Source organism: Macaca nemestrina, chromosome 1, assembly GCF_043159975.1.
Source record: "Macaca nemestrina isolate mMacNem1 chromosome 1, mMacNem.hap1, whole genome shotgun sequence".
Lineage (NCBI taxonomy): Eukaryota > Metazoa > Chordata > Mammalia > Primates > Cercopithecidae > Macaca > Macaca nemestrina.
Window position 1 is genome coordinate 145,057,219 of NC_092125.1, and position 14,431 is coordinate 145,071,649.

At 37.1% G+C, this 14,431-nt stretch overlaps 1 protein-coding gene across 7 annotated transcripts in view; it reads left to right on the forward strand.

Annotated features, from left to right (window-relative positions):
- Positions 1-14,431, forward strand: part of LOC105482802 (uncharacterized) — a 228,212-nt gene that overhangs the window by 122,460 nt on the left and 91,321 nt on the right. For 5 of the 7 annotated variants that reach the window (XR_011616429.1, XR_011616431.1, XM_071084312.1 and 2 more), the window contains 2 exons: positions 681-888; positions 13,500-13,644. The gene's annotated coding sequence lies outside the window, so the exon portion shown is untranslated. Of the gene's footprint in view, positions 1-680; positions 889-3,538; positions 3,781-8,033; positions 8,059-10,260; positions 10,354-13,499; positions 13,645-14,431 lie in introns of those variants that run through there. The other 2 variants (XM_071084237.1, XR_011616459.1) reach the window with 2 other exon arrangements.

A 14,431-nucleotide genomic window follows, 5' to 3' on the forward strand; every position in this document is an offset into this window, starting at 1 on the left:
TTAACTTCATTTTTTCTGGTTTTGTTCTTTCAAAAATGAAGATAATTCTGTAATCATCCTCTGTCAAAAAAAAAAAAAAAAAAAGGTCTACAAAGTGTCCAGTAAGTACAGCATTAAAAGTAATGGCATGTTTAATGGAACATAATTTATCCAAAGTTCTCTGTTTGCCAGCCCTTTTTTGCATCTGGATTATGTTCGTAATAATTTGTACTCTTTCATGGGAATTAAGGCTTGTTGGGGCTCATGTTTTCAACTGCAGCCTGTCAGCATTGTTCATGTTATGTCCCAGCTGGTTGAAGTTAGCTTCATAGTAGAGTCATTAAGAAGTATTTGTTAAATAGATGTATAATTTTTAAATATGAAAAATCTCAATGTCATGAAAATTAATTTTTAAAATTTTTCCTACTTTATATCTTTATGGCATTGTATCAAGACAGGATTGTCTCCTCCACCTCTTTTTTTGGGGGGGTCAGGGTTCTAACCATACTCTCTGGAGTTCTGGCACATACCTATCAAGGATGACAGAAAAGATTCTTTGGAAAAATAAAGAAATCAGAACAACTCCGTAAGCATATCAATAGAATCTGCTTGAATATGCAACCAGACAAAAGAAATATTTGTCTTTTACATATTTAATTTCGAGTCGGACAAGGAATGATCATTTTCCTTTATTTTCTCAGTTACCCTGTAGCTGTACAAGTCATACACAGCTCCATTGGAGAGAAAACTGGATGGAACCATTTGGCTGAAAATCCATGTCCAAGGCCAACAAGAAAGAGCTGAGACACTGCAGAAAGAGCAGGGATAAATAAAAGGTGAAGACAGACAGAGACCAGACAAGGAGGACTCAGTTACAGACTGGTAGAAGACTCAAGGAAGAAAATGAAGGTTTGTAACTTCTAGACTTCTTGTATAGGCTGGTCTATCTAAAAAGATACATAAATCATATATATTAGCATATATCAGGCATTTATCTGTTCAGGGGAGACCAATTCACAAAAATGCTAATACTCCATGCTTACAAGGTTCTGAAGAGTAGAATAAATATCTATTTAGGGAAAAAATTCTATTGCATTTTGTGCGGTCTTATACATATTACAGAGCTTGGGGGAAGTGGAAACAACCTTCTCCTAGAAACCTTCTTTTTACAAATGCAAGGATGGCCTGGAAGTGGACCTAAGGTCCTTATGGAGCCACTTTGTCTAAAATGCTAAAGAAGTGGCTCTCACATTGATCCACATAACTAGAACCAGCTGAAGTCTGGTTTAGCCTATTATGGCCTTCTAACTTGAATTAATTGATCAAATAATTAAACATTTATTAAATTATGCAGTATCCTCTATGTTCCATGTCCTGTGTAGGGGCTTAGGAAACAAGGATGGGGATAAAAATCCTTTCCTTGAGAGGCTGAGGAACATTAAATGTAAAAAAAAAAAACCCAGCAAAAACAAAAATCAAAAAACTATCCTTCCACCCACTGCAAAAAAGAAGAAAAAAAGCTATCAAGTCATTGTTTTGGAGTTGATGCATTACTGGTGATTGAATTTTTATGAGTGTGATGTGTAGCTACAAAAGGCCCAGTTACGTAAAAAAAAAAATTCCGGTATGAATCTTCCTGAGGCCTAGACTTGGCTTATATCTCCTCTCTGGTTCCTAAATTTTATTAAACAACTTTTTCTTAGCCTGTTGAATTTCCCACGTGAAGACCCCTTCAATCCACAGTTCAGGCTGCCAGGAGTCCAATCTTCCTGGAAGACAGTGACAGCCACAAATTCAGGTTGAATCTTTATTCTCCCCTACATAGACTGATACCGCTGGAAAGAACTGCATTTACCTTAACTCGTTGGCAGGGATAGTAGTGAACATATGTACTTGTTGGACTTTTATTTCCAGGCCCAGAATTGGACTCTCTATATCCAGTTATTCCTCTTTCTAATCTGTTGCATTCACTCCTATGGTCTTCTTAAAACATAGATCTGATTGGGTAATTCATAGGGAAATGATCCAGTCCTTAGCATGGTCTCTGTGGTCTCTACCGTTTATCTCCATCCTAACTTTACAGCTTCATCTTCTAGTCCAGTGGCTACTATGGGATACTTGTGTTTTCTAGAAATACTGAACTGAATGCTTTCATGATCTTTACATTTGCTGTTTCTGTTTCCTCCACTTCTCTCTCTTTTTTTTTTTTTTTTTTGAAACTGGGTCTCACTATGTCATGCAGGCTGGAGTGCAGTGGTATTATCATAGCTGCCTGTAACCTCAACTCTTGAGCTCCAGCTATCAGTCTTCCAAGTAACTAGGATTACAGGCATGTGACACCATGCCTGGCTAATTAAAAAAAATTCTTTTTTATTTTTTGGTAGAGATGATAGGGATCTCACTATGTTGCTCAGCCTGGCTCAAACTCCTGGACTCAAGCAATTCTCCTGCCTCAGCCTCCCAAAGTGTTGTGATTATAGGTGTGAGGCACTGTGCCTGGCCTTTTCCTCCTAGACAATTAAATATCTCAGGCTGTTAAAATCCTGCTCATCTTTTAAAACCTGATTTAAATATCACAAATACTCTAGAAGAGCCTTCAGAGTTTCCTTTCTTGGTATTAATAATTTCTTTCTCTGGGCTTTCACAGAACTTTACTAATACCGCCTGTAGCACTAAGGTTATAGGCATTAAACTAAATGGTATAAATCACAGTATTTGGCATAATGAAAGAGTTAAATAAATATTAATTATTAGTTTTACTTATCACATTGTGCCTAAGATAAAATTTCTTATATACCTGTACGTAATGTATAAGTAAGTCCTCCACTAATCTATAAGTTCTTTAAGAATAAGAAAAGATAATAACTTACCCCTTTTAGTGCCTAAAATCTTAGATTTGTGCTTTTTACCTCGAAAAGCACAAAAAGCACTTGTTGAAACACTGGCTGAATGAATCTGTTACTAGAATTTAGAGAAAGAAATATAGAACAGAGCAGCTTTTCACCCTGATATGTGCCAAGGTATTCTGTTGGGCTTTATGTACTTTACCTCATTCAATCCCCACAACTACCCTGTGAAACATATATTGATCTTGCTCTATGAGGAAATTGAGACTCAAGGAATTTAAATATACCACAAGTCAGCACCTAGAAAGAATCAAAGCCAGAATTCAAAGCTATTGCATTTCTGACTCCAACTTCTAGGCTCTTGCTCCCATAATATTTTGACACTAAATGACATTTTGTCCCTAAGGGGGCTAGTATGTGGACACCAAAATGGCTCCTAGCAAGATTACTAAATACAGTTCTCAGAGAGATTTCAAAAAGTTTTAAAAAGTCATCATTTCTTCATGTTTTTTTTTTTCTTTTTTTTTTTTTTTTTCTGAGAGGGAGTCTCACCCTTTTGCCCACTGGAGTGCAGTGGTGCCATCTCCACTCACTGCAACCTCCGCCTCCTGGGTTCAAGCAATTCTCCTGCCTCAGCCTCCTGAGTAACTGGGTTTACAGACATGTGCCACCATGCCTGGCCAATTTTTTTTTTTTTGTATTTTTAGTAGAGACAGGGTTTCACCATGTTGACTAGGCTGGTCTTGAACTGCTGACCTCAGGTGATCCGACTACCTTGGCCTCCCAAAGTGCTGGGATTATAGGCGTGAGCCACCACACCCAGCAAAAAAGTCATCATTTCAATCAAAAGTTAGATTTCTAGTTTTTTTTTTTTCTTTTCTTTTCTTTTTTCAAAGGCGTCTCCAGCCCCTTCAAGTTATGCCTTTGGGATGGACCATAAAACCGCATTACAATTGTAAGTTCGCATGGGAGTAGATAAAACTTTTACATACTAATATGAATGCGTGTGTTGTCAAGAGGATCCTAGGTGTGCATAAATCCTTTAATTACAGTTTCTAGTGTGAATGTTTATCCTTTAATTAGAGGTGTGTAGTAGGCTTCTTTGTGGGGGCAGAGGAGGAAACTGAAACCATATGGTTGCTGCCTTATTTTCATGTGTGCCCTTCCAGGGATTGTAAACCTTAAAATGGCATTGGAACCCAGCACTTTCGAGTCTGCTAAGAAAGGCGGGAACAATAAGTCTTTGTGCAAAGGTTGAATATACATAAGGGAAGTGTAGCCCTAAACCTGTTTGCTCCCACATTTCTTTGCCCCATTTTGCTTTGACTAATTATATAATCTGCAACATAATAGAACCAAGTGATTTTACCTGTCTTGCTGATTACATGCTTTGGAGTAGCCTTTTGGTATGAGGCAGCTTTTAATTTGCTTTAGATTTGGAACTATAAACAATAGGACTTCCCTGAGAGAGAAAACCATTGAGAAGACCAGAAAGAGAGAGGGGCAGAAAGAAGAGAATTTGATCTTGGTGAGGTAAAAACAGCTCAAGCCGTGGGTAGGAATTTTTATTTGCTACTTATCGGCTCTGTGCTTGGCAAGGTTCAAATCTCTCCGAAATTCAGTTTCATCATCTACAAAATGGGGATAATGACCCCTTCCTTGCCAGGCAATAATGAGATTTAGAGATAATGTGCACTGGAATCTTGGAAGCCCAAGAAAAATGTCTGATGTAGTTATTACAGGTTTTATTTTTTTTTATTGAAAGGGCTCGTTTTTCAGCACTGTAAGCAGTTCTGAAAAGAACCAGGGTTCAGGACAAATATGATTACTGCTGATGATAACTTTCTTGGTACCTTTTTCTTATTTCCTTGCCCTTTTCATGTCCCTTGTTTTCCTCTGATTAAATTAATGTTCCAAATTCACCCTTATAAGCATCTTTTTTTTTTTTTGTACTTTTAGAAAATTCAAAATAAACTGGAGGGGTTGATCAGACCAAATAATTACAGACAAGCTTTGTTTAGAAGTCAAAAATTGCCTCTTCCCTTGCCCTGACAACTTTCCTCCTTCTGGTCTTTTCTCTCCCTACATGTCAGTAATAAAATGTATTGTTAGACAGATCAACAGATGAATTACCTTGACACTTTGGTGGGTGAAGACGTAGATTTGGATAACAGACATAGCTGAAATGTTTTCCTGGGGGTGTCCAGTTCTCTTATTTATACAACAATTGTTATCCCAGAAAACAACTGGTATATACCTCCTCCAAACTAGGACAGTTCTTACAGATGTGGACTAAGGAGCTATTTGCCTAAGGGATTCATTAGATTTTGATTAACCTCCAATACATTTGCTCTAAACAACATGGAGGATTTCCCTCAGGCCAGGCTGGGGTTGCCAGCTGTGACAGAGATGGACATTTAATTTGTTTGTGATTGGGTTGTCAAGGCTGGATATTTGTCATTTGAGATTTCTACTTTACTCCTTTCCCCCAAATCTACTTCTAACAAGAGAAATCTTTAAAACGAGGTAGATTAAAAATTGATGATGTAGAGTGTGTACTGGATTGGTTTCTATTTTATTTCACTTAGGGAAATCATAATTTGGGGATCAGTGATTAAAATTCCTGGCTATGTACGGGCAAAGCTCACACTGCTCACAAAACACCCCAGCAATCTCATCCCATTTCTTAGGGAAGATTTAATAGCAGGTCTGTTCAGTGAGGCACATACAAGTTCATTGCCTTTATAAAACACTCTGCAGGAATTTTACTAGTGTCCAAGGCAGTGCTGTTAATGGTTTCCATCCACACATTTCTATAAAAGAACAAAAGACAGCTTGTGTTAGCCTTAATTTCTTGGTCTTTTTTGCTTCCTTGATAATTTTCTGAATTCAAACATTTACACGGAGTCTTCCAATCATTTGTATTAGTTAGCAACCTGCTACTATTGCAATATTTCACTGTCCTTGTGGTCAGAGTTGTTCTAAGACTGCATCGTCTAAACTGGATTTGGCTGCTTCGTACTTAGCTTCATGTCACATTTCAGCTGAGACACAGACACAGTTTCTGACTTATGCTGCTGCATAGAAGGGTAAACTGAAGTTTGTGTTACTCAAATATAATTTCTCAAAGCCAAATTGGGCAACAGCAATGCTGGGTGTTTGTTTTAGTGTTTTCTCTGGCCTTCAGTTTAGGTCTTTGGTAATCGCGTGTCAGATATCAGGTGAAGTATTGCAGTTGAAATTTTCATATACTTTTCAGAAATTAGACTATGTCTTAACAATCTTTTAAATTTGTGATTTTGAAACCTTTTTGGTGGACCCAGTGTGCTCTGGGACTTAAATTGTTATTCCTTTTCATTCCCTGCTGCCATGGCTTCTGTCTGCTTTGGTTCTGAGCTCTATGTTGAGACATTTTAAATTGTAATACTTTTTTAAAATTTCAGTTCTCAGATTAGGTTGGTCTAGTTAGGATGCAGTTTTTATATTGAATACAATTTTGATCTTGTTTGTTTGGATAAGTAGACACTTTGTGAATACCCATGTAGAATATAAATGACCAATGTTTGACTCCATCACCAACCAACTGAGTGCCCACAGGGTCCATTCAATTTGCCCTATGTGCTCTAGGGTCTAAAGAATCCAGTTTGATTCCTGTTCCAGTCTTCAAGAAGAGGGAAGATTGATCAAGTTAGCAGAAGTGTGAGAAATTATGAGCATGCATCACAAAAAGCATCCGTTGACACACTAAAATGAGCACATCTTGTGCATTTTTTTCTTCATAAGCCGTTACTGCTAATGATGTGGTAGAAGGAGCACTGCACCTGGAGAAGGAAGATTCTAGTTATGGCCTTTTCACTAACTTGCTGTGTAGGCTTGTTTAAGTCATTTAATTTTTTAAAAACTCAGGTTAGATGTCTGTCAATGAGCAAGTTGTACTGAATGATTTCAAAGGTTCTTTCTAGCTCTAAAAAAAAAAAAAACCCTATGATTCTCATAAAGAAATGTTTTATTTGATTGTGACATTTCATTTGGCACCTAATTCTGTACAGATGTCTTAACTCGGAGTATTTTGGTTCTTATAGATTTAATGCATGGAATTTATCATTCTATTAATGTACCTTGGAGTGAAAAGCATGTCTGTGTATACATCTGCTCTCACATTTATAATATGTATTACATCTTTTTAATGTACATCATGAGAAATGCCAGTGGACCTAAATGAAATATTACTATTGTTGCATTCATTTTTATGAACTCTGTCAGGCTAAATGAATTAAATAAGGAGCAACATGTGCTACAAAAACTACCTTTACCATATACTCAGGTGTCTGTGTACTGCATAAGCACAGATATCGGATATGCTTTGGGTTTTCTGTACCAAGAGCCAGAAAAGTTTCTAATGTAAAGATAAATTGAAAATCAAATGGACGTTCTGATTTTTAAACATGAGCCTGAGCTATTGTTACAGCACCTATTGTCTTTGGCAGACAGCACAGCTGGGGACTTTGTAGTTCCTTTTGTCCTTTACCTGGTGATTGAGCAGGTGAGAGGGAAGTGAGCTGGATGTGAGAGGTTTATAAGAATATGAATAATGGTGGGAATGATGAACTGAGGATCAAGAAACCTGTGGGGACTCCCTTGGATGGACATACTAGGGATCTTTGATCTTCAGCTCTGTATATATTTCAGAACACTTTACATCTTCCTTCTCTCTGTCCTTTTTTTCTGCCAGCTGTCTGGACGACTTCTCATCTTACTTCTTCTCTATAAAGGCATTACAATCTTTTTTGGAAATCTCACTTTAGCCTGAATGTTTCCAGACTTGAATAGTAAATTCACCCCAGGAAGAGTTCTACCTTGACATTTTTTTTACATGAAGAATATAAAAGGATTTGGGAGGCAAGGACTGGAGAATAGGACATGGGCTTCCAATTTGGGAGGTGATACTTAAAGTTCACATTAGCAGTTCTTGTTCTAAGTTGTTATTTAAAAAATGACTTACGGATGTCAGAATGTTTTTGCTTTGTTTTGCTTTTTAACTTTTTGTAAAAAATTGCAAAATAATCTGCATAAAGTGCACAAATCTTAAGTGTACAGCTCTGTTATTATACACACACATATATACACACACATTGATATGGTTAGGCTTTGCGTTCCCACCCAAATCTCATCTTGAATTGTAATTCCCATAATCTCCTTAATCCCCAGGTGTCAAGGAAGAGACCAAGTGGAGGTAATTGAATCTTGGGGGGCCATCTCCCCTGTGCTGTTCTCATGATAATGAGTGAGTTCTCACAAGATCTGATGGTTTTATAAGGGGCTTTTCCCTCTTTGCTCAGCAGTTTTCCTTCCTGCCACCTTGTGAAGAAGCTACCTTACTTCTCCTTCACCTTCTGCCAAGATTGTAAGTCTCCTGAGGCCTCCTCAGCCATGCTGAACTGTCAGTCAGTTAAACCTCTTTCCTTTATAATTACCTAGTCTTGGGTAGTTCTTTATAGCAGTATGAAAATGAACTAACAGACATACTCCTTGGAATGACCATCAGATTAAGATTTAGAATATCCTTAGCACCCCAGAAGGCTACTTTGTGACTTTTCCCAGGATATAAACTCATCAATTTGTATTTACTAATGTGTTGCAACATGTTTAGAAGGTTTATGGTTGTTTAACTCATGGACATTGCCATGAAAAATATACCCTAATAGTGTTATTTTAAGAAACAAACCCCAAGGATCAGAAAACTTATTTGGATAACATTGTAAGTGTGCGGCACTATTTCCAAGGGAAACTTACCATGATCTACAGGTATCTTTTTATTGAGGGTCATTGCAAAACACAGTAGAATTCCAGCAGTCTCATTTACAATCACACTCATCCTCAATAGCCATATTTATGGCTTCATGTGTAATGAGGTGATTTATCATGCTATGTCAGCCATAGAGAGTTCAGTATAAATGAATTTGGTTTCTTAAGAAAAGGTATTTATATCTAAACACTTTTACAATAATCTGACATTGCTCTTTAAAGGTAAGCACATATTATATGATTTGCATATGAAGAAACCATGCATTACTCTTACTTGACTGACTGTCAGTTTCAGCAGCTGCACCTGGTAGTGCCCAGGTCTGTCATTGTTTCCATGATGGAGCTCATTTTTCAAGGGTTAATAACATAGACCTTAACATTCACTTTGGGTTGAAACTTGGCAACCACTATGAGTTTATAGCCTTAGGAGCTGATTTTAAACAAAAATGGTTTAAATTGATTTACCCTTTTCAAATTACAGTATGTCAAAATAATAGTACTTTGCATCAGTTCTAATGCTTTACGTTTATTTAATGTTAAAATTTGTAAGCTACTATTCCCGGGTGATGATTTGGGGGATGCGAGCTATGAGACAAGTTAAATGAACGTTGGTTTCCATTGAGAATTCCAAAATAAATTTGCCAACTTTGATTATTTTTCTTTGGTAATATCATTGCTATTCTAAAAGAAGAAATGCTATTGCTCTCACCTTTATTAGAAGAGAGCAGTTGTGGCCGTGAATGCAATTTGAAAAGAACGATAGAAATAAAATGTTGGAAGTCATGTTTAGTTGTGTAACATCCTGATGTCACAAAGGATTTCTCTCAACTCAGCACCGCTGAGTGGTATTTGAACTAAGATAAGCTGGGGTGTGTGTAGTTGTTCATGGTCTTAAGCTCTTCAGTTTTGAAAACTCCACTCAGAAAGAAAAGGATATTTGTATTTCCACTGTAGCACACATTTTTGTTACTTCATTGAAATGTACATTTTTATTTTATATACATTTATTTAAAATATGAACACTCCCAGCCTCTTTACTGAGTCAACAAAAGTTAAAACACCACATTCGTTTCTCTCCCTTTAAAATTACTTAGATGTCAGCATATTTGTATATTTAATGTGCAGCCACATACTAAAGAAAAAAATGCTGCTGGGCTACATCTATATTGAAGCCATCTTCTCAATGAGAGAAGAGCTGGACTAATGAGGACATCATACTGTCAATTTTTAAACTTTGATCAATTTTTGACTGAGAATGATACAGACAGAAATTTGGAGAAAAAGTTCTCACATATATTCGACACAATGAGACTAGGACATCATGTGTCAAAAGCTGCAACTTTGTTCTTGTATTGAACAAAGACAAGGCTGAAGAATAAGAAAAGCTATAAAGTAGTTAGTATTATAGAGCATTCTGTAGTAAATTACAGACAAGAGCATGAAGAAATATAGTCTAGATGTAGCAAAGGTACAGAAGGAATAGGATTAGCCAGGAAGTCTAATTGGAACCAGGAATTCCTTGGAACCAGGAAGTCCTTGGAACCAGGAAGTTTTGGATTAGAATTCTTTTATCACTTATTAGGTCACTTGGGCAACCTTGAACATACTAATTTTCCTTGTTGATTTTCAGTAAGGTGTGAATAGTGACTGACTTCCAGTGTTTTCATAAGAATTAAAATAATGTATTTGAAGTGTTTGTCACCTAACCATTGCTCAGTAAAAGGTGAGTGTTATGATGGTATAACTGTAAGAATTTAAACAGTGAACTTATATCTAAGACCACATCACCCTAAATGTGCCCAATCTTGTCTAAAAAGGGAACTTACAAGTCATAAAAAGTTTCTGCCAGTTATATTACCTTCTCTTGAGGGATCTCAGAGTGCACTTATATCAAAGTCTTCTTGGTAGCAGATTTTTCAAAAATCTTCATAATTTCTCTATATGAAACTCACACTCAGGACAAGGACACTTCGAGGGATAATGCTTCTCAAAGAGGTACCTACAATATCTATACACATGGTATCTGACCAACTAATCTGATCCTCTCTTAGGGAAAATTTAAATTCTGGTCATACATAAAATGATAAGGCAGGTATAAGGTAAAACAGAAAGACATGCAGAGAGAAGACAATAAACATCCATGAACTAGAAAAGAGAATAGAGAAAAGCCACAGTGTGGTGATGGTAAATAAATCAATTGTGCCCAAACCAGTAAAGCAGAACCACTATGAACAGCTGGACCACCTTAATGGTAGAACAATTAAGCCATGAATAGATACTTCTGGAGGGGAAACTGTGAGTGGCCATGGAGTGCTCCCCACTGCTCCTGCCCTACTAGAGTTAATGTTGTATTTAGAATGATATTCCAGTGCTCCCTTAGGTCTGGCTCTGTGTTGCTTTTGTGTGATTTCCTGTCTCTTATTTCCCCAGTTATGTTACCATAAAGCTGCTTTAACTGAGGGAATTTGAGTATGTAATCCAAAAAAGGCCGAGAAATACCCACAGTTTGACTGATAGATCAAAGTCAAACTAGAGAAGGACCCCACATATCTTCCCTTGAGTCCATGTGAAGTCATGGATGTGTGAAGAAGAGTGGTATTTGTGAGAAATTTTGAAGTGTTTCTAGATCATACAACATGAGTCAGGAAGAAGTGAGAGATGAAGCTGGAGAGATCAGTAGGGGCAGAGAGCTCTTTAAGGTAAAGTATGCAATGTGAAGGAGCTTGGAAAACTGTGGAGAGAAGTAACTAAAGGGTTTCTAAGAAGGGGAATGATATGGTTAGGCCTTTAGGTATATCAGTCTGGTGGTTTTGCAGAAGATTGTTTGAAGGCAGCAAGACCAAATAAAGGCAGACAGATACAGAGACTGTTGAAGAGACTAGCTTCTGATCACCAGGGCTTTCACTAAGGGAGAAGCAGTAGGGATGGAGAGGAGAGTATGATATTCAATAACATTTTAATTGACTAAGTCAGAAATGCTTGGTTAATGTAGAGAATGAAGTAGCCAGTCAAGGATGATTCCTAAGTTTCTGGTTTGGATGTCTCAGGGGATAGAGGTGATATTAATTTAGAAAGAGGATATAGCAAGAAGAGATGAGTTTGGGAGAAGATGATAAATGCCACTTTGGATATGCTAAGTTTATGATGTCTACAGGACATTCGGGTAGAGTTGTTTAGTGGGCAGTTATATATATGAATAGAAAAATCAGGAGAGAAATCAGTGTTGGAGGTAAAGGACACATCCACTTTTATGTGGTATTTAGAGTCACAAGGATGAAAGAAGTTTTATGAGGGTAAAGGAGGAACAGTATTTAGAAGGTGAAGAAACACCACTGAAGGGGTAGGTAGAGGAAGATGAGCCGATGTCAAAAGGAGAGAAGAAATAGTGAGTGGATTGGAGAAAATCAGGAAAGGATGGTTGAATTGAAGTCGAGGTAGAATAGAGTTTCATTAAGGAGGAGATAATTATTAACAGAATTCAGTGTAACTAGTGAAATACCGAAAGATGACTACTGAAATAAGGAACATTTCAGTAGAAAGGAAGCTATAGAGGACATTGCAATGGAGCTGGAATGAAAATGATGGATGCTGATGTTTTGAAAAGTTTAGCTGGAGATATGGTGGAGTGGGGAGAGAAGCTAGACCATAATTTGGGGCAGATATGGGGCTAAGGGAGATAGAGAATTGAGGGATAATCTTTTTCCACTGATGGGAGCAGCTTGAAGATGTTTATATGCTGAAAAGGAGACAGTAGGAGAGAGAGAGAGACAGACTGGCTTGAGATGTATGTAAGAGAGGTTCACCTGATTAAATGATTCCTCAACCCAGAGGAAGAAGATGGGTCTTAAACAAAGGAAAACTCACCTTTTTCTCTGAGACTGGAAGAAAAGTGTCAATGTGTGTGGCCATAGATACACTTGTAGGTTGTAGTGGGTACAATGAGATAGAAAGCTGGATGTTGGGATCACACCAATGAATTCAATTTTCCTGATGAAGAGGGAAGCAGTATTAACTGCTATGAATGAGAGGGGCAGGGCTGAGCCTCTGTGGAGACTGAAGAAAGTCTGGAACTACCAGTTACTTTCAGGAGTAGAGGAGGATGCTGATTATAAGCAGTTAAAATGCTCTTAGAGCCAGAGGGAAGAGAAATTCAGACACTATGAATGTATAGTTAGGCCCTTCTACAAGGTTATATGATTTTTTTTTTTCTCAGGCAGTACTCAGCTGCCTATAATTAGGCTTATATTTTAAAACTGCACTCAAGTTTTTCATGTGTGGTCATTCAAATAAGAATTTTTGTCTTTGGTTTATTTTAAATGCAATTTTGAAATGAAAGTCAGGGGACCTTCACACTGAGATGGTAGCATTTGGACTGGGCACTGTGGAGTGATTCTTAATCCTATTTTGTATTTAGTTAGGCTTTTCACCTCATGCCATAGTCTCTTGTGGAGAGCATATATTTAGCTTTTAAATAAAGTGCATTCAAATTTGGGGAGGAGATTTTAAAGAAATTATTATCATTTCTTGGGGCACCTTGGGTTATCCAAGAACCAATATCATTGCTGCAGCTACTGCCACTTGTTTCCTGACAGAAAACATATTTGAGCATTAGCTCAAGCAAAAACACCCAAAACAAGTGATATATGGTCTTTAACACGTGGATGTAACTGATTTGCTAGCTGCATCATCCTCATTATCAGTGTTAACTCCCAAAGACAGAGAAGTAGTTTTATATACAATAAAGGCTTATCTGAAACTTTGCCCCCAGCTCCAACTGAATATCAAATTTGAGTTTGAAAATGCTAGCAGAAATCTTTTCTTACAAGAATTTATCACTTTTGTTTTCTCTTTTGCTCCTCCAACTTCTAGCTGGACCTGTGAAGAACTGTCAAAACAGCTGTAGAGGAATTGTGTTGGAGGCAATAATGGCCCCTTTAGTATCAGAGAATAGAAAGATCTCGAAAACAAAGCCTGTTGTCAGGAGACTTGCACCCATCCTGGCCTACTTCCAAGGGTGAGTAAGGTAACATTTAATTTCTGAAGTGGAGACTCGAACCAAATTGTTAATCTCTCAAAGTTTAACCAACAAGAGGTGATGATGATGTTTTAAAAAAATTAAATAAAAAGTGTCTGTTTTAATATAATAATTATAACACTTATTCTTCTTAAATTTCTTGTCTTTCATTAAATTTTGCCTCAAATTACCACTCAAATTTTTCATGTGTGACCATTTGGAAGTAGAATTCTTTCTTTGGTGTTAGTGTGTTATAAAATTTTCGTAGTTGCACACATTGCTTTTAGATATTCAGTTTGTTTGATTTGAAAACTTTAGCAAATAATTTGCCTCTAAATTTTGATTAGCAGAAGACTTATCTACATTAACTTTACTAATAAAGTGGCCAAAGTGTATTGATTATCAGACTGTAAGGAGTTATCTGTTGCAAAAAGGCCAAACCAAAACAGATAAGTGGCTTGTCATATAAACATTTATGAGCCAATGAATGACAGTCCTCATTTGAAAGCAACTAGTATAAATTTGGCCTATACCACAGTGGGTGTGAAAATTGCAAGGTAAAATAAAACAGATGAGACCATTTAAGTTTGAAATGGAAGAACAGATCACTGGCAACAGCTATTTACTTTCACAGTCACTAAAATAGGGTGTTTTGTTGTGAAAACTATCAATACAGGGTGATGGATACCCTGCTTAAAGTGCCAATATGATGCCATTCTGAACTGCAAAACGATTTCATTACAAGTGTATGGGGAACCTTTAAACATGACATTACGATGCGACTATA